Here is a 24,854-nt window from a genome sequence, read left to right on the forward strand (position 1 = left end):
TGGAGGCTAAAGACATTACACAGTTTTCAACCAAGAAAAGTCCCAGTCAACAAGAGATGTTAGCCTCAGATTCCCATACCATCTGCACACCCAAAGGACTCGTCTGAGACAACCGAGCCAGACATTTATAAAAGGAGGCAGCATGATGTCCCAGTGCATAAATTGTTTCACACACAGTGACAAGATCCGAAATGGGAATAACGGATCGCAAATTAGTGGATCATCAGGATCTTATACAATGATGCATTTGAACCCAGTGAAACCATTGTGAGAAAGGAAGTCATAAGCAGCTTGTAACTCCATGAATAACGTAAGAGTAGAGTTGAACGTAACGTGAGCCAAAAACCATAATGCCCTTTTCCATCCAGAGCAGCCAGGGTCAAAATTTACCATCAATTTTAAACATTGCATTGTATAAAAGATTAAGAAACTGGCACGCAAGCTAGAGGGAAGACGAAAACACATTACACAGGACAGCATAGTAACATACATGGAGGCATATTTTCAAAGCACTTAGACTTCCAAAGTTCCATTAAGTGCTATGAAAATGAGCCCCACAGTAAGTGATGGTAAAACCAATAAGTTTCTGTTTATAAAAAAAACAAGAAGGCATTATCAATCCAATTACTACTCTGTTGCAAAATGTATGCCGTATGATATCCGTAGAAATCTAAATCGGGACCGAACTTAATACCTGCCTGCTCTATGTCAAATGGCTACCGTGACTTCAAGCTTTATAGAGGAAGATGAGCAGCCAGATTCCCACACTAAACTTATATCCCACGTGCTCCTGGTGCTGGAGTAGTGACTACTCCCTGCTGGAAATGTGTGGTACCACCCCTACTCTTTAATGGTGATGTGCAGCCATGGAGATTTTGGATATTGTGACAAGGCAAGCCCCAGAGATTCCCCAGTGAAGCAGTTGAGCCCAGAACTACGGGTCCCAGGAGTCCTTGCAAGAATGAGTGAGGAGAGTAGTTCTAAAAAGATGGAATGGATTCCCAGCCCCAGCAGGGGGAGCAATGGCTCGAGGCAGGGTGAGCCTGTTACTCCCTTCCCCACTAGAGGGCGAGAGAAGGATGAAGCTCAGTTTCCCTGCCTTCGCCATCTATATAAATAATTCTCACCTCCAACGTTCTGAAGCTCACTCTGTGGCAGGGAAACACTGAAGCCCTGTACTGTTGGTAGGCTAGGCTGTCAACACCACTCACTCTCACACTCACTCTCACTCATAGAACCGCCCTCAGCCACGCCCCTTCCGGACATAATTCGCAACCCCAACGTTCTAATGAAGCCTCAAGAAAATCTGCAACTTCCGAGGTGGTCTAGATCAAAATTTCCCCATGACTGTCTGCCCCGCCCTCGTGTCACAACTTGATGACGTCGAGGGCGGAGCAATGACACTCAACACTTAACCAACCAATCAATACAGTAGGCGCAACAGAAGCCCCCCCTCGCGCATCACTGCCTGCTGCCCTGAAGACAAATTCGCTCTCCTACCCGAGTCCCCACTGCGCCTGCCTGCCTCGACTCCCCGTCCGCCCTCCCTCACCTGCACTCAGACTCAATGGTGCGCACCACCCTCTCTCTCCACTCCCTCTCACTTGCCACTGGACCCGCTACTCTCTCCCTCACCCCTCTCAAGTCGACGCTGGACCCTGTCCCCCTCATCCACCCTCCTCCACGATGCACATGCACGCTTGCTGTTCATGGGGGGGGGGGGGGAACAGCACCGGGTACAACTGCAGCGCACCCGTCATCCGCGTTCACTAAAAACAAAGCAAGGCAACCTTTTACATGCGTCAGGCACTTTCATACACAGGACTGGAACTGAGGCAACCAACTGTAAGGTAAGCAAGGAAGCTCATTGCTTAATCTCTGTTTCCACTCCCCCACATAGCCGTCATTCTTCCTCACAAACAACAACCCAACCTAGGAGCTGCTGCTTCACATTGTCCTTTTTAAATTGTTCTTCCATCTGAAAAAACGTCCAGGACAAAAGGAGGGACATGGGACCCTGCAAGTGGGAACAACAGAGGGGGACCCTGCAACTACCAAAAAGGGAGGGGGACCCCCCTCCTGCAACTGGGAAGGAGGGAGGGACGGGGGAACACCCTGGAACTAGGAGGGAGCAGGGACCCTGCCACATACTCTCATTCTCACACACACACTCGCACCCACTCTCACTCTCTCTCTGTGACACACACAGTCACACATTCACTCTCTCAAACATACACACTCCGAGGAAAACCTTGCTAGCGCCCGTTTCATTTCTGTAAGAAACGGGCCTTTTTTTACTAGTCAGTATATAATTCCCCCCAGCTGTGAGAAGGGGAGAGCAGATTTCCTGGAGGCTGTCAGTCACCAAGAGAGAGGGGAGACGAAGAGAAAGAGATTCCATGGAGTATGTGGAGGAAGGAAGTAGCCTGCCACTAGAGCTTCCTACAGGAGAGGAGCCAGCTACCATGGAGAATTCAAAGGTTGCCCTGCCCAGCACTTGAAGGCAGTGGAGGAGGCCACACTGGTCATGGTGCTGAGAGGTGGGAGAAACTGCCAACCCTGCTCCATAAAGGGTTCCCTCTGTGCTGTGAAAAGGCAGGTGATTTGTGGTATTGGTTCTGAAGGAGGAGGGAGGGAAAGCTAATGCCCTAATAGAAGACCTGAGCGTTTGCTGAGGGATTTTGGGACCTGGACAGTACCCTTTTTCTTTTGAAGATTATCTTATGAGGACTGTACCTTTTTCTTTTGAAGAATATATTCTGATTTTTGGTATGAAATTGCCTTGATAATAAAATACTTTGGCCCTGAGTCCCAGTATCAGCAGCATTCTGACCTGGAACCCTGGGAGCCCCGCAGGCTTGGCTCCACCCAAGAGGAGGAAGCAGACCCCCTTTACAATACTGAAAAAGTGAGTTATACTTTGAAAAGTAGTCTGCAAAGACATCACAAACATGTCCCCCCTTTCATTATTATTGTTTTCCTTTTTGAAATGGGGAAGTTTTAATGATTTTCAGAACATTTATGGCTTGCTTCTCTTTTGTTTTTTATTCCCTCTGCTGCCTTTCTTCTGTTGAGGTATCCAATGACGTGTGGCACATACTGAATTCCACTTAATCATTGTGTAATTTTGTCTGATTAACTGGTAATAAGATGAGAATTTGTGAGATGAGTTCATCGTGCTTCTTCCGTATTTCATTGTGCATTTTCTTTGTAACGTTTTTTTTCCCGACTTCATTACCCTTACATGGATTGAATTCGGACTTCGTGTATGTGTTGATGTTTGCTATTGGTTTATCTAAATGTCAAATTTTACAATACGTTATTTGCCCAATAAGGAAATGAATGCAATCTTTTGAGCAGAAAGAAGATATCAATACTCAAAAAGCGAATGACATTTACTGTTCCCTCTAAGCTGAGCTTGGGAGTCCTCTTACTGCATTGCTGTCGGTGGGGAGGGGGGGGGGAAGGGGGGTGCTTACAGGCAGAGTTCCCTGGCGTCCTGCACAGCTTGCCTGTCTCTCACTGTTGGAAACAGCACACCCCCCCCCCACTGGCAGGACCCCCCCCCCACTGGCTGGACTGTAGGTAGAAGCAGTGGCGTACCAAGGGGGGGGGGGGCAGTGGGGGCGGTCCACCCCGAATGCACGCCGCTGGGGGGGTGCTGCGCACCGGGCAGCATCGTTCGTTTCCATGCTCCCTCTGCCCCGGAACAGGTTACTTCCTGTTCCAGGGCAGAGGGAGCATGGAAACAAATGACGCTGACTGGCGCGCGGCACCCCCCCAGCGGCATGTACCCGGGGGTAAGGGGGTTCTTTCGCTGGGGTGGGGGCGCGCTGCACGGGGGGGGTGCGCTGCACCCGGGGGAGCGGAGCACATCGGCGATCCGCCCCGGGTGTCAGTGCCCCTAGGAACGCCACTGGGTAGAGGACTCCTACTCAGCTTAGATGGAACAGTGCACACCGCACCACCCGATGAGGGTATGAGAGCGGGCATTGCTCTGCATGCCTGGGATGGAAATGTCATGTCCACCTCAAATAATTTCACTTTTTCAGCCAGTCCAGCCTGCACCGTTTGCTAAACATGACTGTTCTGTGAGAATCAGGTGCCTTTTACAAAAGACTATATTTCTCCGGGACAGCTTTAGGAGTGTGTAAGCACCAGATGGACAGGTAAATTGCTGGCATGACTGGACAATCAGCTGCCACAGATTTTATGCAACTGTTACTGCTGCTTATTACTTGAATAATATTAAGCTTGGTTAGAATGATGAGTTTAGCACGACGGAATATACTGTATAATGTGCTGCTGGTAAGTTAAAAAAAAACCATGGAGGGTGTCATTCAGAAAAGCAGCGGAGGAGAGAGGCGGTAGGCAGACATTAAACCCTTAACATGTTACGCACTTAGGAAAAGAATTAATTACTGGGGTGCATTTATTCACAGCTAGCACCAGAGCTGATGGCAAAGCTAGTCTGTCTGCAGCCCAGACTCTCTTCGCTTGGTTTCCCTCGATTTCTATGTGACTGGGAGAAGAAATGAATGAACTGCAGTTGTCCACCCTCCGAAGGGACACCACCTTGTAGTGGTGGAGGGGCTTCTGTGTTTCAATGACTCAGAGGGCTATGCTGAAGGGTTACCCCATAGGAGCCGACTCTGTGGGTGCTTGATCACCCCCAATATTGAGAATTTCCTTGTATGTGTCCAGGGAAGGGTTATTTCCACTGGGCTTAGCACCCCCAATAATTTTGAAAAGTTGGCTCCTATGATCAGACAGGCCTCTGAGGAGAAACCAGAAAAAGTGTCCCAACTAGGGAGAGTGGAAAGATAGCAACCTGAAGCTCGTACGCTCAATGGCCCAGCTGACCTCTGAAGTTCTGTCTTTGTTTACTTGAAATTTCCTCTCTGCAATTGCAGTTACCTTAACTGAGAGGAAGGGGACAATCGGGGGGTCAGCCGCCGATGGCCAGCGTTTTGTCCCCTGTGCAGCAAGTGTGGGACCGCTGCGCGACGAGCTGCCCACAGATGACTGGGTTGGTGAGTCCTTTGATTAGCGCCGGCGAAGGAGCGTCGATGCTTTTGGACCTGGAAACAACTTCATTGCTCCAGAATCATTTAACCACCATGTCCAAAGGAGTGGAGGAGTGAGTTAGGAGTGTAAGCTGAAACGGAAGTCATTTACAGCTGAACCCGTTTCGGCGGTGCCACTCCTAAACCCGTAAGAGCTATCAGCTTGGAGTTTTTGGCTCCCGTGGAGGTTACATTGAATATCATCTAGAAGGCGCTCCAGGACCTAACGGTGGTAGTAAATAAGTTTGCTTCCGATATAATCTTATTAGTGAGCCACATGGATAATCGAATCGAATCCTTTGAGAATGAAAAATTGATACAGCAAATGAAGTTCTACAGGAGTAGGAAATGGTTACGATTTTGAAGATGATGATAGACCAGAAAAATTTGAACAAAATGAATATTTCAGTTGATTAATATCGAGATTGTTGTTTTCCACAGAGTTCCGGGTATGACTCCTAAAGTTTTTTCCTCTGAAATGATTCCTCTTAGTATATTTATTCAAAAGGAGAGACTCAAGGTTTGTATTGTTTAAATAATTTCTGGTTTTAAAAGAGAAAAAATGAAATCAATTGTATTATTTCCACTAATATTGGACAGTAAGTATGTTTCCAACGAAATTAATTGACTATACACCGTCTTGGGTTTGAAGAACCAGACGATCAATGTGGAATAATGATTCAGATAAATAATAACTGGGATAATCAGGTTAATACCACATTTTCTTTGTTTACTGTTGTTTAATTGATCGCCTTGTCTTGTTTCACTCTCCCTATTTTGTGGTCTAAGGAAGTGTATAGAATTACCTGATTGAAATAATTCTTGTATTATTTTGTCTGTATTTGTGGCAAGTTATTTTTAGTGCTTGTAAAATTAAATTGTTATAAATAAAAATTAAAAAAAAAACTGCAGTTGTCCAAGCTCCATCCCCTCATTCTCGAACATGACACGTAAACGCATTTGTCAATTATATGCATAAATTTGTGTAGACTGCTCACACATACAGGTAACTGTACACCAGTGGCGTTCCTAGGCTGGCTGACACCCGGGGCGGATCACCGATGCGCCCCCCCCCCCCCCCCCGCGAAATTTTACCTGCTGGGGGGGGGGGTGCCGCGTGCCTGTTGGCTCCCAGTCCGCTCGTTCCCTGCTGCTCCCTCTGCCCCGGAACAGGAAGTAACCTGTTCCGTGCAGAGGGAGCAGCAGGGAGGGAACGAGCGGACTCGGCCAACAGGTGCGCGGACCCCCCCCCCCCCCCCAGCGGCATGCACCCGGGGCGGACCGCCCCCCCTTGGTACGCCACTGCTGTACACTTCTGTGTATATGTGCTAGCTGAGCGTTCAGCACTATTCTAGAAATGACGCATGAGCTCACATACTGGGGAATTTATAACAGTTGTTGCCTAAAGTTAGGCGCTGATTCCGCATCCAAATTTCAGGGTTGAAACACGTTCCAATGTAGTAAGGCGCTAAAATGGGGTGAAATGGCAGATCGGTATGAAAAAACACTTACATGCCCAGCTGTAGGCTAGCGCCTACGTGTATCCACACACAACTGCAAAGGGGAGTTCCCATAGGAGGAGCATCCAAAAATGTACACAGTATTATAGAATACCGCAGATGCGCACTCAACTTGCTTGCCAGGATTACACTGATTTCAGGTGGTATATGTCCTTGCACCAAAGCGGGGTGTGGAATCAGCAACAAATAAAATTATTTATTATTTGTGCATTTGTTTCCCACTTTCCCACCAATTTGCAGGCTCAATGTGGCTTACATTATGCCTAATGGCGATCGCCATATCCGGATAGAGAATTACAAGTGTATTGCATTAAGATAGATAATGGTACAGTAGAATACAAAGAGGTATTGCATGAAGATCCTGAATGATAGAGGAGTTATAAAATAAGTTAGATAATCAAGTACAGAAAGTTCATTTCCGGCATGAGCAATACAGTCATTTCGGCAAGAGAGAAAAAGTGGTAGTGTGCAGGGCCGTGCCAACACGGTAAGCAAGGTAAGCATGGCAGGGGGCGCCATCCTCTGGGGGGGCGCCCCGCCGCACCATGCTTACCTCGCCCTCCCGCTGCCATGTCCCAACTGCCCGCCCTCTTCTCCCCTCCAACAAGATCCTTTTTAAATTTACCTCCGTCCGGCAGCGAAAGCGCAGCGTCAGTGAAGGAGGCGGCGCTCCCGACGTCTCTACTAGTCTTCCATTCGCTCAGTGTTCGCCCAACTGCTTCTGTCTGCAGGGGGGGGGGGCGCTGGGGGCGTTCACCTGATCTTCTGCAGGGGGGCGCCCACAGATCCTTGCACAGCCTGGTAGTGTGAATTGTGTAACTTATAGTGGCAGCGAAGGTTTCAATCTGATGTAAAGAGTTCGTTTTCGTCTAGTTGATGTAGCTAGTTCTAGTTATCTTTTTAGGATTGGTCGTTGTGGTATGCCTTCGTGAACAGGTTGGTTTTCAATAGTTTTCGGAAGATTGTTAGGTCGTGCCTTGTTTTTATGGCCTTTGGTAGCTGCGTTCCATATTTGCGCGCTTATGTAGGAGAAGCTGGCTGCATATGTGGATTTATATTTATTGATATTCTATAAGTGAGCGCTCATCCCAGAGTGCCTTCATAGAATAGCACTGGACATCATTTACTGCATCAAACCATAGAAGGCCTCGCTTGCGGGGTATCACATCGTGTATGTCTTTGGAGGAGGGTGCGGTTAGTGAAGGTCCTCTCAAGGATTATCACTAACCACGCTCTCTCCGAAAGATATGATGGGTACCTGCCAAGTGAGCCTTCTTCGGAGTAGCCCCCACACCCTCTGGAATGCACTCCCTGAAAGGCTGCGCTTAACACAAGACCTATCTCTACTTCAGGAAGCAGGTGAAAGCTTTGCTCTTCAACCAAGCCTTTAATGGAAGAATAACAACTAACTTGTAGTCTCACTCACACACAAGGAGTGACTCGGGCTGCACATACTGAAGCAGGACATGTTTATCCACTCCTACCCTAGCCGAGATAATATTTAACCATCTCTCTGACCTCATATGCAACTTTCTTTAATTAGTCATCTTATTTTCTAACTCATGTTACTCTCTTACCTATCTGTATGTTCCATCTTTGCTATACCCTACGCTGTCTATTAAATGTTCTATTACGTATTGTGTGACACTGTAAGTAGTATTCAAGTAACATACTTTGTACTTTATTTGAATATGTTACTGCTGTAATTGTCTATTGCTCATGTTTGATTTTTCGTATTGTGCACCGCCTTGAGTAATTCATTCAAAAAGGCGGTAAAAAATCCTAATTAATAAATAAATAGTGTACAATGTAAGGGGGATATTCATTGGGAGAAGCATAGCTGGATCCAGGAAAGGACCAATACTTATACATGTCACAGAATACTGTAAGTTAGACGCTAAACTGTCATATTTAGGCACATCCACTTAAATGCCTGCTATAGCCATGATATAAGTGGACGAGCCTAATGTGACTATTGATTTACAAGAGGGAAAGAGAATGGGACTTGATATACTGCCTTCTGTGCTTTTTGTAACTACATTCAAAGGGTTTGACATAGTATATACAGGTACTTATTTGTACCTGGGGCAATGGAGGGTTAGATGACTTGCCCAGAGTCGCAAGGAGCTGCAGTGGGAATTGAACCCAGTTCCCCAGGACAGAGTCCACTGCACTAACCACTAGGCTACTCCTCCACTAGCATATTCCATGTAGAAGCCTGCCCTTGCAGATCATTAACGCGGCCGTGCAGGCTTCTGTTTCTGTGGAATCGCAACATTAACATTCCATGTAGAATCTCAAATAGTAGCAACAGAATCTCCAATAGTAGCAACATTCCATGTAAAATCTCAAATAGGGACAGGGAACTGGGACTTGATATACACCTTTCTGAGGTTTTTGCAACTACATTCAAAGTGGTTCAGGTACTTATTTTGTACCAGGGACAATGGAGGGTTAAGGTGACTTGCCCAGAGTCGCAAGGAGCTGCAGTGGGAATCAAACTCAGTTCCCCAGGATCAAAGTCGCTGCACTAACCACTAGGCTACCCTCCACTAGCAACATTCCATGTAGAAGCCTGCCCTTGCAGATCAGCAACGCGGCCGCACAGGCTTCTGTTTCTGTGATGATCTAATTGCAATTATGTTGTTAAGTGACCATTACCAAAAATCAGGGTATATGAGTAATATTGTGTTTTTTAGAATTTGTATCGCTATAGTATTTAAAAAAAACTAGAGAGTAAGCAGAATGTAAATAACCTGGAATTGCAAACATGCTGGTTTAGATTTTTAAAATTTCTCTCCCCTGATTACCTCCATCGCGAAGCGGCTGCGTTATTGAAAGCCCTGCACGTCTCTAGCCTTCCTCTCGAGTTCGTTCCCTCAGAGTGACGTCATTCCTCTTTCCGCGAGGGCGGGACTCTGAAGGAACGAACTTGAAGGAAGGCTAGAGATGGCAGGGCTTCAATGATGCTGCCGCTTCGATGGAGGTAATCAGGGGATAGAAGAGAATCGCTGGGTGGCTGGAGGGGGGGGGCAGGGGACAGAGGAGAATCGCTGGGCAGCGCAGGCAAACGAAGGCAGTGGTGGGAGGTAGACGTCAGACAAGCAGGCTTCTACTGCGGGAGAGTGACGTCAGGAGTTGGTTTACGAACGCCGTGTGACACACTTGGAATGTTGCCAGAAGTAAATTATTATATTAGATGTGTACCTGCGTAAGCACAAATCTGTTGTATGTTGCATTATTCATAGGTACACATGCACACAAGATTTACATGCACAACTTGTTTTAAGGCACTCAAGTGAACTGAATACACACCCATAGCTCCTCCTAGCAAAGCGGCATTAGAGGAACAAGTAACGCCTGCAAGATTTCAAAAAGAAGTAGCAGTAATTTTATGAGTCTAATGACAAAGTAGGGAGAAAAATGCAAAGAAAATCCTCAGAGCTAGGCCCATCTTAAGCTCTGAGGGGTCCTTTTACAAAGGCTGTGATGAAAAATGGCCTGCGGTAGTGTAGGCGGGGTTTTGGTGTGTGCGGAGAATCATTTTTCAGCGCACCTGTAAAAAGGATTTTTTTTTCTTTCTTTTTGCCAAAAATGAACATGCGGCAAAATCAAATTGCTGCGCATCCATTTTGGGTCTGAGGACCTTACTGCCAGCCATAGACCTAGCGGTAAAGAATTTGGGTGGTAATGACCTATGAGCGTCAGATGCCACTTGGGGCATTTCGAAGAGAAAGGCGCCTCATTTTCCGACACAATCGGGAGATCGGCGCCCTTCTTTCAGGGTCGCCCAAATTGGCATAATCGAAAGCCGATTTTGGGCGCCCTCAACTGCATTCTGTCGCGTGGAGAAGACCAAAGTTCCCAAGGGCATGGTAGCGTACAGAAGCAGGACAGGGGCGTGCTTAAGAGATGGGTGAACTCGGCCGATAATGGAAAAAAAGAAGGGCGTCCCTGACAAGCATTTGGACGACCTTTACTTGGTCCATTTTTTTTTCACGACCAAGCCTCGAAAAGGTGCCCGAACTGACCAGATGACCACTGGAGGGAATGGCGGGATGACCTCCCCTTACTCCCCCAGTGGTCACCAAACCCTCTCCCACCCAAAAAATTAAAAAACATTCTTTCAGCCTCTATGCGAGCCTAAATGTCATACACCAGCTCCATCACAGCAGTATGCAGGCCCCTGGAGCAGTTTTTAGTGGGTGCAGTGCAATTCAGGCAGGCGGACACAGGTACATCCCCCCCCACCCCCTACCTGTTACACTTGTGGTAGTAAATGTGAGCCTCCAAAACCCACCCGAAACCCACTGTACCCACATGTAGGTACCCTCCTTCATCCCTAAGGGTTATGGTAGTGGTGTACAGTTGTAGGGAGTGGGTTTGGGGGGGCTGAGCACCAAGGTAAGGGAGCTATACACCTGGGAGCAATTTGTGAAGTCACTGCAGTGCCCCCTAGGGTGCCTGGTTGGTGTCCTGGCAAGTTAGGGGGACCAGTGCACTACGAATGCTGGCTCCTCCCATGACCAAATGCCTTGGATTTGGTCATTTTTGAGATGGGCATCCTCGGTTTCCATTATCGCCAAAACCAGGGATGACCATCTCAAAGGTCAACTAAATATGGAGATTTTGGTCGTCCCCGATCGTATTATCGAATGAAAGATGGACGCCCATCTTTTTTTGATAATACGGGATGCCCCTTCGTCAGGCGTCCTTAGAGATGGGCCGCCCTTAGAGATGGTGTCCCCGTCGATTATGCCACCTCTATGCGTGCCAGAAAATAAAAAAATATTTTTTTCAGACACTCGTAGCGGCGCGTGCCAAAATTGAATTACCGCAAGGGCCACGCTGTGTAACCAGGCAGTAACTCCATTTGCGTAGACATCTACACGTAAAAGGGGCCCTGAGTGCTTATAGTAAGGGCTGAGGTCTGTTGATTTTTATGTCTTTTTCTTTGGCAAAGAAATCATGGCCTCTCTGACTGACTGCTGTAAATATGCAATAACTAAACAAATGTTTTTTCTAGAGTTAAATAATAAGAAAATATATTATTAGGATCGGCGTCTGTAAAAAAAAAAAAAAAGACTTCATGTACTTCGTTTGCCAGGATCCTGTGATAAATCGCGCTTCCCTTGTGAATAGGATGCCTGTTACAATGTGCACAGAAGACTCTCTCCTAACCATGAAGCCGAATACTTAGATCAGTCCTATTAACTGCTGCTTGGCTGCAGATTCATTTATAAAATGGTACTATACGAAGAGAAATATATGTCAGGCACTTAAAAAAAACCTGTGCCTTGCAACAGACCGAATCCTATGCGTGCTCTGCTTATTGCCATGCTATTGCTGGATCAAGGATCAATTCAATTTTAATCCTTAGGATAGAAGCAGGCGGATAGCTCGACATTTTCTGTAAGCAGTCGCGCTGGATAGAGTCCAGGGTTTAATTAGACTGGAGACCTCGGTGAACAGAGAACTGGCCCTTTGCAGGTACTGGCAGATCACGGAGAAAAAAAACTTGGGGCTCTTTAACCTGTTGATTTCGCTGGAACATAATGGACCAGATTCTATAAATGGCGCTCAAAATGGTACGCTGGAATAGATTGGCACTAAGCACGATTCTACAAAGTAGTGATTGGCATTAATTCCCATGTCCTAACTCTGGGTGCCAGACTATGTCTGATGACCCCGAGTGGGGCGCACTGACCCCATTACTGTTTAACAATGCTCGCAGCTTTTCGGAATGCCCTGACATACCCATGCCCCTCCCATGCCCTGCCAGCTTCTGAGCCTACACACTATGGGATTTGGGTGTCCAGTGTTACAGAATAGTGTGGAGCCAGATGCATGTGCAATCTCAATTGGTGCCAATTAGCATCAATAGTTGGTTATCATTCAGTTATTGCTCGTAATGGCTCATTAGCCAATTAAGGGCCCCCTTTTACCAAGCTGCAGCAAAAGGGGGCCGATGCTGGCATTGGTGCATGTTTTACAAGCGTGCGAGGCTCCCTTTTACCGCAGTTCATACAAGGAAAGTCTCGCCTTCCTGCAGAAAATGCCATGCGGCAAGTAAAGCACTTGCCGCGCAGCCATTTCTGGGGGGAGCCCTTACGCCACTCATTGAAGTGGCCCTTGGTAAGGGCTCCCGCATTAACCCGGCAGTGACCGGGCAGCGCATGGCACTGCCCAATTACTGCCGAGTACACTCCGGCGCTACAAAAATAGATACCATTCTTTGAGCGGTGCCTACAAAAATAGATACATTTTTGTAGCGCCGGAAATGACGGTTCTGCGCTATGTTATTTTATTATTAGGATTTATTTACCGCCTTTTTGAAGGAATTCACTCAAGGCGGTTGTACAGATCAAACATGAGCAATAGGCAATTACAGCGGTAAAAATATTCAAATAAGAAAAAGTGGAAAGGGCATAATCGAACGGGGACGACCATCTCTAAGGGTGCCCGTCTCTAAGGACAACCCGGTGAAGGGGCGGGGAAACTCGTATTATCGAAACAAGATGGGCGTCCATCTTTCGTTTCGATAATACGGTCGGGGACACCCAAATCTCAACATTTAGGTTGACCTTAAATGTGGTCATCCCCTGTTTTCGGCGATAATGAAACCGAGGACGCCCATCTCAAAAATGACCAAATCCAAGTCATTTGGTCATGGGAGGAGCCAGCATTCGTAGTGCACTGGTCCCCCTGACATGCCGGGACACCAACGGGCACTGCAGTGGACTAACTGATGCACTAACTGAATGGAGAAAGGCATGCAGTGGTCACTAACCACCTCCCACCCTGAAAAACACAACTTAAAAACGTTTGGTTTAGAGTATGGGTGAAGGATGTCCTTTGCTATGCCTCTGCTCCCTATTTATTTAGATTTTGCTCACACCTTTTCAGTAGTAGCTCAAGGTGAGTTACATTCAGGTACACTGGATATTTCTATGCCTCTGTCCCTGTGACAGCAGTTGAAGACATCCAAAATGTGGATGTTTGTGAGAAGGATGTCCATGCCTGCTATGCCTCCGACACCCCCTTTATTTATTTGGATTTTGGATCACAAGCAGCAGCAGTGGGGTTTGAACTGGCCACTTCTGGATTGTAAGACCAGTACTCTAACCACTAGGCCACTCCTCCACTCCTTTGGAATTTGGCCATCCCTGGGGGGAGGGGGGCAGTTGAGGACGTCCAAAATGTTTGAAAGAAGGACGTCCACACCCTCGTTATGCCTCCGCTGACACACACATACCCCCCCCCCCAAGGGACCTGCATACTGCCCCCACCCACAGGAATGACCAAATTTCAAGGGAGTGAAGTGGAGTGGAGGAGTGGCCTAGTGGTTAGAGCACTGGTCTTGCAAAAAACAACAACAAAAAAAAATCTAGCTAGAGACAGGTGTGGCATCTTGGAAAATCTGTGATTCTAATTGCATCCAACTACTTTAGAAAGGCTTTTTAAAACTTGATACTGGAAAGGCTAAACTTAAGATCGATCAATAGAAAGTAATAGTTTTAAACAGGGTTTGGAGGCCTCGTTTCATACTAGAGCAGGGCTAAAAGCTAATATTGATCTGTAGCTATCTGATTATTCTCACTAAATAAACCGTCTGAGGCAATTATTGAAATGGTGGAGTTACGCTGACTGCAGTGAATGAGCCCACAGCGTACGGTTAAAAGGGAAAGTGGGGTTGGGAATTAAAACAGCGCCAGCCCTCATTTCCAAGAACACCTAGTCCATGGCTCCTGTAGTTTAAGAATAAGTAAATAAAGCTGTCATACAGGATATCATAAAATAAAACATTTGCCAGGCTGGTTACAGCTGAAGCTCGCCAAAGAAGAAATTAGCTTCAGCTTTGTAAAGCTAGGAGTACATCGTGCTTGCTTTAATTAGGTCCTAGATGTGCGAGGTCCTTTTGCTGTCTGACATATTACACGAGTTGCTGAACTGTTTCCTTCGCTCCGTTGGCTTCCGAAAATAATACAAAAATATGTACTTTGAAAACCTAGCCTTATACATTTTTAGACAGCGTATCTTTTCTCCTTCTTGCCACAAGCTATAATAAAGAGGAATGGGGAGGCCACGCAGTCGTTGGAGAGGTGAGAGAGAGAGAAAGCAAGCAAGGCTGCCTTAGACCTCGGAGGGAAGAAATGACAAAAGAGAAATGGCAAAATATATCTCAAAGGAAGATACATGACATGCATAAAACCCTGTTCAGCGTGAGCACTCACATGGCCGTATCTTTCAGGGGCATCTCCCCGTAGGGCACTCTTGTTTAAACATCTCACCTTTTCACCAGTAGCGGCGGGTCAGAGCTTATTAGAGAATGCATTTGTTTTAAAATGGAAAAAAAAAAAAAGCCATGCAACAGCCTTGTCTCCTTGTGCTTCAAAATAGAATCGCCACAAGAAATGAACCGACGTTGGTGTCGTTTCATTTCATTGCAGAAGCAATGTGTGTTGTTTCAAATAATGTGCACCATTTCGGAAACAAAAGAAAACGGCATAATCCTCAGAATGAAAGGAACAAAATGAGGTGATTCTCACAATTATTAAATGAACTAGTAAAACAGGCCCGTTTGACACAAATGAAACGGACGCTAGCAAGGGTTTTCTCGGAGTGTGTATGTTTGAGAGAGTGTGTGTGTGAGAGAGAGAGAGAGTGAATGTGCGAGTGTGTGTGTGTGTGTGACAGAGAGAGTGAGACTGCTCGGTGCGAGTGTGTCTCCTCTGTCCCCTGCCCCCCCTCCAGCCACCCAGTGATTCTCCTCTCTCCTCTGCTCCCCCTCCAGCCACCCATCGATTCTCCTCGCTCCCCTGTTTACCTCCGTCAAAGCGGCCGCGTCTTTGAAAGCCCTGCCCGTCTGTAGCCTTCCCTTCGACTTCGTTCCCTCGGAGTCCCGCCTGCTGACATTTCATCTTTCTGCGAGGGCAGGACTCTGAGGGAACGAACTCGAAGGGAAGGCTATAGACATTGAGGTTGTGCCTCGTGCTGCTATCCTGTGGTTGGTCAGTGCTGTTTGTGACGAACCCAGAAGTACGTGACGTCAGTACAGGAGATGGATACAGCGTTACAGACAGCACGAACCCTTCAAACCTTCACTGCCACAGAGTCAGCTTCAGAACATTGGAGGTGCTTTTTATTATATAGGATAAGAAAAAAAAAAACCCCGAATGCACTGCTCACATTCGTACAGTTACAGAGCACCTTCTGACTCTAGGAGACATTCCTGGATAGAGCTGTTCTGTATTATAAATCAATTATATTCAGTTGAAAACAAATGTAAATTGTGATTGACGGTGCCGAGTTCTACTCATGAAGAGGCCCTTTTACTAAGGCACACCGAAAATGAACTGCGCTAGTGTAGGCGTGTGTTTTGGGTGCGCACAGATCCATTTTTCAGCGCAACTGTTAAAAAAAAAAAAAAGGCCTTTTTAAATTTTTTGCCGAAAATGGCCGTGCGGCAAAATTAAAAATTGGTGTGTGTCCATTTTGGGTCCGAGACCTTACCGCCAGCCATTGACTTAGCGGTAAGGTCTCATGCGGTCTCTGTGCAGTAATCATCTATGCGTATAGAATGATGATTACCACCCAGTTTCCGCTGTAGGCAGGAAAATAAATATTATTTTCCGGCGCGTATAGTGGACACACATAAAAATGAAATTACCGCCCGGGCCTCGCGGTAACTCCAAAATGACAGGTCTGCATGAAGACACCTAAGCAGCTTAGTAAAAGGGCCCCTCAACATGAAGGAGATGGTTAGGTCTGCTGAAATGTAGAACCTTCTAATGATTGGCTACTAAAACGCAACCAACTTGTGTAGGTCTGTGATTAGTGTGGGCAAGTACTTGAGCCCTGGCTTTTAAAGAAGCAACTGAGGCAACGTCAAGACATACAAACGTAAAACAAAGAGCCGGTCCTACCTTTATGGACTACAGAATGCTTGGTGTCTCTCAGCTACTGCTGTCGGGATCTGGAAGACTCAATCAGCACCTCCTCGACTTTTCCTAACTCAAGAGGTTTATCCTCCGTGATCTGGGCCACAATCTCCTGACTAGGCTTCTCCATTCTAGCTCTGTTAAGGACAAGGTAGCCTAGGGAGGAAGTGTCTTAAGGAGAACTAGCCAGTTCCTCACAAGCTCTTTGACTCACTGAAGCATTGGTATGGCCCAGGAACACTCCTGTGAGAAACCCCATTTCACCATTGACTGGTGGGCCTAAGAAGGTCTGGGAAAGTTCTCAGGGGCAGCTGTAGGAGAGCCAAAGAAGTAGGAGATTCATCATCTTCCTCTGATGTGACTTTTCCAGTGGAATAAATTTTTTTCAGCTGGTGAATTGAAACTTACAAGGGATGTGTTAACTTGGGGTGAACCTGGCAACAAATTTCATTTTGTTTGGTCTCTTATGGCATTTATAGGATTTTTCCTTTTTTTATTATTATTATTATTTTTGTTTCAAAGCAATGTCATAGTGCATTTCTCCAAACATTACACACTATTGATGACAGAAAAAAAAAAAAAGCAACATTTTGGATTTTTTTCCTGTCATTTCATGGACTCCTGGGCAAACTCATACCAACTGAACACTGAAAAAACACACTGCCTCATCTTCTCTTCTCAACATAACAAGTACAAACCCACAATGATAAATACCCCAGGACACACCCTCCCTATCTCAGACAGCTTGAAAATACTTGGTGTCACACTTGACCATAACCTTACTCTCGAGAGCCAAGTAAACTCTGTAATAAAGAAAGTGTTCAATTCAATGTGGAAGCTCAAACGATTAAAAACTTTCTTCCCAAGGGAAACCTTTTGAAACCTAATTCAATCAATGGTCCTAAGTCATGCAGATTATTACAACGGAATCTACGTGGGATGCAAAGAACAACTAACAAAGAAACTCCAGACCGCCCAAAATACAGCAGCCAGATTGATATTCAGCAAAACACGCTTCGAAAGTGCCAAACTCCTTCGAGAAAAGCTGCATTGGCTCCCAATCAAAGAACGGATCATCTTCAAAATCTGCACTTTAGTCCACAAAATTATATATGGCATAGTCCCAGGATACATGATAGACCTCATAGTCTACCAATAAAAAACAGAGTCAGGTCGTCAAGATCATACCTAAACCTACACTGCCCAAATTGCAAAGGACTGAAATACAAAACAACCTACATATCCGGCTTCTCCTACATAAGAGCACAAATATGGAATGGCCTCCCAAAAGCTGTGAAAACAATCCATGACCACCTGAACTTCAGGAAATCACTAAAAACCAACCTCTTCAAAAAGGCCTACCCCAACGACCCTACGTAAACCTCTTCACCCAGAAACATAGCATGCCTAATAATCGTACTGGACAACACATAATTTTCATCCCTTCCGACCCTCCACATATACCTCATTCGATCACTATACAACCTTGTATTTGCGATTAACCGACTGGGCAAACGCCTTGATGGTACTATGTAAGCCACATTGAGCCGGCAAATAGGTGGGAAAATGTGGGATACAAATGCAACAAATAAACAAAAATGGCATGGGAAATTCTGTTGATATGCACATCCCTAATATCACTGGGAGACGTGGGATCTGAACCCTGATTTTACTGGTTCTTGACCTGCTGCTCTAATCACTAGGGGGTCCTTTTACTAAGCCGCAGTAAAAAGTGACTTGTGGTACTACTACTATTTAGCATTTCTATAGCGCTACAAGGCGTACGCAGCGCTGCACAAACATAGAAGAAAGACAGTCCCTGCTCAAAGAGCTTACAATCTTTTGAGCACGCCTTTTGGGTGCGCGCTGGGCCATTTTTTTACCGTGTCTAGGAAAAAGGGCCTTTTTTTTAAGGAGCCAGAAAATGGACGTGAGCTAAAATTGAAGCCAGTGCGTGTCCATTTTTGGTCTGAGACCTTACCACCACCCATTGACCTAGCAGTAAGGTCTCATAAGCTACCCACGCTGGGTAAGCGGCCCACGGTAGAAAATAGAAAATTATTTTCTACCCTGGGATTTGGTGTGCGCTAAATTTGGAAATACCACCCGGCTCAAGCACTAGCCGGGCGGTAGTGCCGATTTGGTGCAAGCTGTACGTGCTAGGCCTTTTACGCAGCTTAGTAAAATGGCCTCTAGGTTACTCTTGCCATCTCCTTTTGGAAAAGCATTAGTGAAAGTAAAGTTCTAAATTTTTTGTAGTGAAATGCTAGTAGGTTTTAGTTAGATCCTCTCAGCTAGATTTTGAAGATTTTTCTGGAAGAAAAAAAGCTTCCCCTGACCTTTTGATGGAAAACTGTAAATTCAGTTGATGAGATGCAACATAATAATAAGTGACATCAGATAAAGACCAGCATAGTGGCCAGGGTTGTACCTGTGATTCCATCCGGGTTGCTCTCCTCCCCCACCCACCTTTGCTTTTAGGTTTGCAACTGACACTCGATGTGGTTTACCACCTTCTATGCTTCTTGTGTTTTCATTATTTAAAGTATGAAAGTTGTTTTACTGTGAATGGAAATACTCTATACTTTCATTCCATCTTCAGGCCATATAGGGAACCTCTGTGTTTATCCCATGCTTTTTTTTTTTTTAATTCTGACACTGTTTTGGACCCCACCACTTCCTATGGAAGGACATCTACCACCCATTCCCGAAAGTAGTTTCTGGTGTTGCTTTTAAGCTTCCATTTCATGGCCCCTAGCTCTATAGCCTTTCCATCTTTGGAAAAGGTTGCTTTGTTCCATGCTGTTTTTCAACAATGTAAATATCTGTATCATATCTCCCCAGAGTATACATATTCAAGCCTTCAAGTCTCATACTGTATGTCTTCAAGCACAGCCCCCATACTATTTTGGCTGATTTCCTCTGAATGGATTTCAATCTTTTTATGTCCTTGACAGGCTACATCCTCCAAGACTGAGCACAGTACTCCAAATGCTGACTCACCAATGACTTGTATAGGGGCATTATCACCTCCTGTTTTCTGTTGATTATGCCCTTCTCAGTGCTGCCAAGCATCCTCATGGCCGTAGTCACCACCTTCTCCCACTGTTTCACAACCTTAAGAACCTCAAACTATCACTTCGAGGTCTCTTTCTTAGTCTGTGCATATCATCCCTTCACCACCTTCTCCCACTGTTTCACAACCTTAAGAACCTCAAACTATCACTTCGAGGCCTCTTTCTTAGTCTGTGCATATCATCCCTTCACCACCTTCTCCCACTGTTTCACAACCTTAAGAACCTCAAACTATCACTTCGAGGCCTCTTTCTTAGTCTGTGCATATCATCCCTTCACCACCTTCTCCCACTGTTTCACAACCTTAAGAACCTCAAACTATCACTTCGAGGTCTCTTTCTTAGTCTGTGCATATCATCCCTTCACATCCTATCACATGCAGCTTCTTTGGTTTTCTGCACCTCAAATGCATCACTCAGTAGTTATTTATTTATTTTAAGTATTTATATACCGCCTAGATCTAAGCGGTTTATAGTTTCATTTACAGGTACTGGCACTCTCCCTAGTGGGCTCACAATCTAAGTAGTTAAAATTTCTCTTATAAAAATGACCCCATGTATACAAGTAAGCATTAATGCTTAACTGCCAAGAAGATAAGAACAGCCATACTGGGTCAAATCAATGGTTCATCTAGCCTAGTATCCTGCTTCCAGCAGTGGTTAATCCAGGTCACAATTACCTGGCAGAAACCCAAACAGTAGCAACATTCCACGCTACCAATCCCAGGGCAAGCACTGGCTTCCTCAATGCCCATCTCAATAACAGAATATGGACTTTTCCTCCAAGAACTTGTCCAAGCCTTTTCTAAATCCAGATACGCTAACTGCCATTACCACATCCTCCAACAATGATCTACTAAAATTAGAAGCCCAAGCTTCTAGTTTTAGTAGATCATGTCTTAAGCATTCTACTCCCATTGGGATGTCCACTTTATAGTCAATCTCCACGTCATCCACATGAAGGCATACTTTTCTTCTAATCCTTTGACAATATCACTCACAAATATATTGAACAGAATCAGCCCCAGGACAGAACCCTGAGGAACTGCATTACTCACCTTTCTTTCTTTTCAACATATTCCATTTGCCACCACTCTCTGCTGCCTATCAGTCAACCAATTTTTGACTCGGTTTACCATCTCTGGTCCCATCATCATTTCCTTTCCCAACACTCAGACAAGGCTCACCAATCCGTAGGTTCATATCTCCATTATCACCTCTGTTAAGAGGGACCACATCAGCCTTTCTCCAATCCTGTGGCACTTCTCTGGTCTTCAAGGTCCTCAAACAAAATGGGCCACAGTACTTTAATAGTTAGCCCTCTACACACCTTTGGGACCTCTCCTCTCAAGGAGCATCATCCAAAGAAATTGTATAATGTGATACCCGCCAGTGAGTCTTCTCAGGAGTAGCCCCCACACTCTGGAACTTACTACCAAAGGGGCTACATCTAACTCAAGACTACGTCTACTTCAGCTCTTCTCCCAAGCCTTTAATACCTAGGGTGGCTGACTATCCACTCACTCCACTTGTAGTTTAGACCAGTTCTGAATATCTTATTTAACTGTACCTATAATTGGCCTTCGATTCGGTTGGGTTTTCCTAGAGATGTTCAGGGAGAGGAACATTTTTTCTATTGGAAATATGCAGGTTAAATGTTTTTCTATTGGAAATATGCAGTTTAAATTTGATTTCTCAACTAAGAGTTTTAGGAGTAGAGGTGAATAGTCAATTGACTATGATTAATCAGGTAAATAAGATGGTGAAGAATTCTTCTCTGTTATTGAAAAAGTTAAGATCTGTACGAAAGCTCGTCATTCAATTAATAGTGCAATCATTGTTGCTTTCAAAGATGGATTATTGTAACATTGCATATATAGGCTACACAAGATCAATAACACAAACGTTACAAACAGTATAAAATTTAGCAATTAGTATTATTTTTTGTTTGAGAAGGGATGAACCTGTCACACCTTATTTTCATAAATTGCATTGGTTACCAGTTATTGCATGAGCTTATTTAAGGAAAGGGGAATGGGACTTGATATTCTGCCTTTCTGAGGTTTTTGCAACTACATTCAAAGCAGTTTACATATATTCAGGTACTTATTTTGTTCCAGGGGCAATGGAGGGTTAAGTGACTTGCCCAGAGTCACAAACAGCTGCTGTGGGAATTGAACTCAGTTCCCCAGGATCAAAGTCCACTGCACTAACCACTAGGCTATACATTAGCCTTTTGGTATCTTGTGGTATCCCCCTTCTCACTCAGGGTGACCTGGTTCTCAATATGCAGATCATATGCAAATTAGTGTGCTACCCCTTCTCGCTCAGGGTGACCTGGTTCCCACTAAGCAAATTAAACAGGTCTTACCAACTGCATATTTCTCAGGCAACTCTTTATTCCAGCCCCTGGGCACACTTCTTCTAGCTTAATACTTTATACTTTCATAGGTCTTCACACTGAGCCTCCCCACACAGATACTTGGGCTCAGTACTAACTTCAATACTTTGGGGACTTTTAGCCCCAGGCTTTGCAGCCTACTTCTCTCAGTACTGGGACACACAGTCCTTCCTTCTTTGAACACACAGTCCAACACTAATGCTTTAGGGACTTCTTACCCCACGATTTTCAGCCTGCTTCTCTCCTTTGGACACACCGTCCACCACAAGTCCATAGGGTTAGCCAGTATCTTCCAGGGGAATCTCTCTTCTGCTGCCAGCTCACTTCTCTTCCTTTCCCCTCTCAAGTGGGGAATAAAGTGGTTAATTAGCTACACAGGACCCAGCCCATAACCTCCTACACCTGTGGACCTCCCAGGGCTCTCCCCGGTCCTAGCGACTTCCATCTATTCTCCTAGCGCCATCTAGTGGCCTACCCCGGATAGGACAGCCTCATACTTATCACAATCTGCAGGGGGAAAGCACATTTTTATTTGGTGGGTTTTTTCTCTTTATTGGGTAGAGAATTGTTAAGAGGTAAAGTTTCTTTACAGTTTCCATCAATGAAGCTGGTTAAGTATCTTAGACAGCTTTCTGCCTCAACTACTTACTAGGCTGCTTCATTGTAGAATTCTCTCCAGGTAACTGTTCCGCTGGATATCTAATTATTTGATGTTTTGTAAGCAACTTAAAGCAGTGTTATTCGAGAAAAATGTAAGTTAATTGCACTTTAATAGGTTATGTAAATTGATGTAAATTCCCAGCTAAATGTGCTGGGTGTTTGTTGCTTTGTGATCCTCATGGAACTGTAGATGATGTTGCAGAACATAAGACTAAAATAGTAACATAGTAGATGACGGCAGAAAAAGACCTGCACGGTCCACCCAGTCTGCTCAACAAGATAAACTCGCGTGTCATTTTTTGTGTATACCTTACCTTGATTTGTACCTGTCTTTTTCAGGGCACAGACCGTATAAGTCTGCCCAGCACTATCCCCACCTCCCACCGCCGGCTAAGCTTCTGGGGATCCCTTCCTTCTGAGGAGGATTCCTTTATGTTTATCCCACGCATGCTTGAATTCCGCTACCGTTTTCCTCTCCACCACCTCCCGCGGGAGGGCATTCCAAGCATCCACCACTCTCTCTGTGAAAAAATACTTCCTGACATTTTTCTTGAGTCTGCCCCCCCCTTCAATCTCATTTCAATCTCGTTCTACCGCCTTCCCTGCTCAGAGGAGCTTACAATCTAAAGGGCAAAATGTCAAGTTGATGCAGTCTAGATTTCTTGAGTAGAGGTGTGGTGGTTAGGTGCCGAAGGCGACATTGAAGAGGTGGGCTTTGAGTAATGATTTGAAGATGGGCAGGGAGGGGGCCTGGCGTATGGTTGATTTGATTGATCCTCTGTTTTTTTTGGCTGCAAGGTTTTTTTTCTCTTGATGAGTTGTTTTCCTTGCAGTTGGGTTCGGAGGGTTGGTTAGAATCCATGATAGTAGCCGTTATTGGGGGTTTAGCTATTGTTTGGGGCACCTCAGGCAGTTGAGGTTCTTTTTGTTAGCGATTTTGTATCTTCTATATGTACTAAGTAAAAGCCAATATAAGAGCAAATTTTTGGATTTCTTCTAGTCCTATTACTATTTCATATATCCTAAGTGGTGCACAACCCTCTTCAACCTGCCAGACAGACCCGGTTGGTTTCTGGGGTTTTGTACGCCACGGGCACTGACCTCATCACCCCCCCCCCCCACCACCACCACCACCACAACAACAACCATCACAAGACAGATCCAGTTGTTTTGGGGGGGTGTTCTAGTTAGCTGGCACCAACTTAGCCAATCCATGGCTCACAGCGTCTCTGAAGTTTATAGCAATACTTTTTACAAAGTGACTCTTTGCATGAGAAGTCTGGTTTCAATGACCTCCCCTTCTCAACAGATTGGAAATGTGTTCCACTATTTAAGCCAGGTCAGCCTTAGACTGAAGTAACCCAGTCCTGCTTGTCTGAAATACCAAATTTACGGCATTCTGGGATTGGTAGTCATTACTGGGAAAAGTCCCAGAAAGTGGTGGCTGTGCAAACTGGCCTCTGGCTTGACAGGATATGGAACTGATCAAAATCTTTGTTTTCCATCTCTAACTATACAATCAGTTGAAGCAAACTAAAAAAAAAATAAATGCTCTATAAGTCAGTTTGATATCCGGGAGTCTTATTGAAGACATGAATTACCAGGGTTACTGAAAATGACAGTATTTAGGGGCAACAGGGCAAAGTCGACCAACCTTCTTCAGCAGACAGGCAAAGTCTTTGTTTCCCAGGCCTCTTCTGTGACAAGCGATAATGACAAAAGAAACCAGCCGTCGCACTATGCCTTACTCTAAGTGTTCCTCTGCGAATGGCCAGCTGCGGAAAGCTCCCCTTTGCAGTTCCCTGTTGGTGGAAAACAGGCACTTGAATAACACACTATGACATGACGATGCTCCCTTTACAGTTTTCATGTCAAATTTGCTCAGTTTGCCGGTCACCAAGATTCATTTCCTCTCTCTCCATATACCAAAGGGTTAGCTGGAGTTAAGAGAATCAAATTGTCTCCAGTTTGCTCTTTGGCAGCTCTTCCGGGCTCGGAAGACTTGTTTACACTGACTGCCGGGGAATCTCTTGCTTGAGTCAATCACATGTTACTAACAGATGCCCAGTTTACAAGTTCCTGAAGACCCGTCAGGCTCCTCAGAAAGACTATTCAAGCACTTTTTGTGGAACTAGCAAATTCTGAAGGCAGTTTTTTTTTTTATTTGTTCCATTCTTTATGCATTAGTTGGC

Source organism: Microcaecilia unicolor, chromosome 3, assembly GCF_901765095.1.
Source record: "Microcaecilia unicolor chromosome 3, aMicUni1.1, whole genome shotgun sequence".
In the NCBI taxonomy this organism is placed as follows: domain Eukaryota; kingdom Metazoa; phylum Chordata; class Amphibia; order Gymnophiona; family Siphonopidae; genus Microcaecilia; species Microcaecilia unicolor.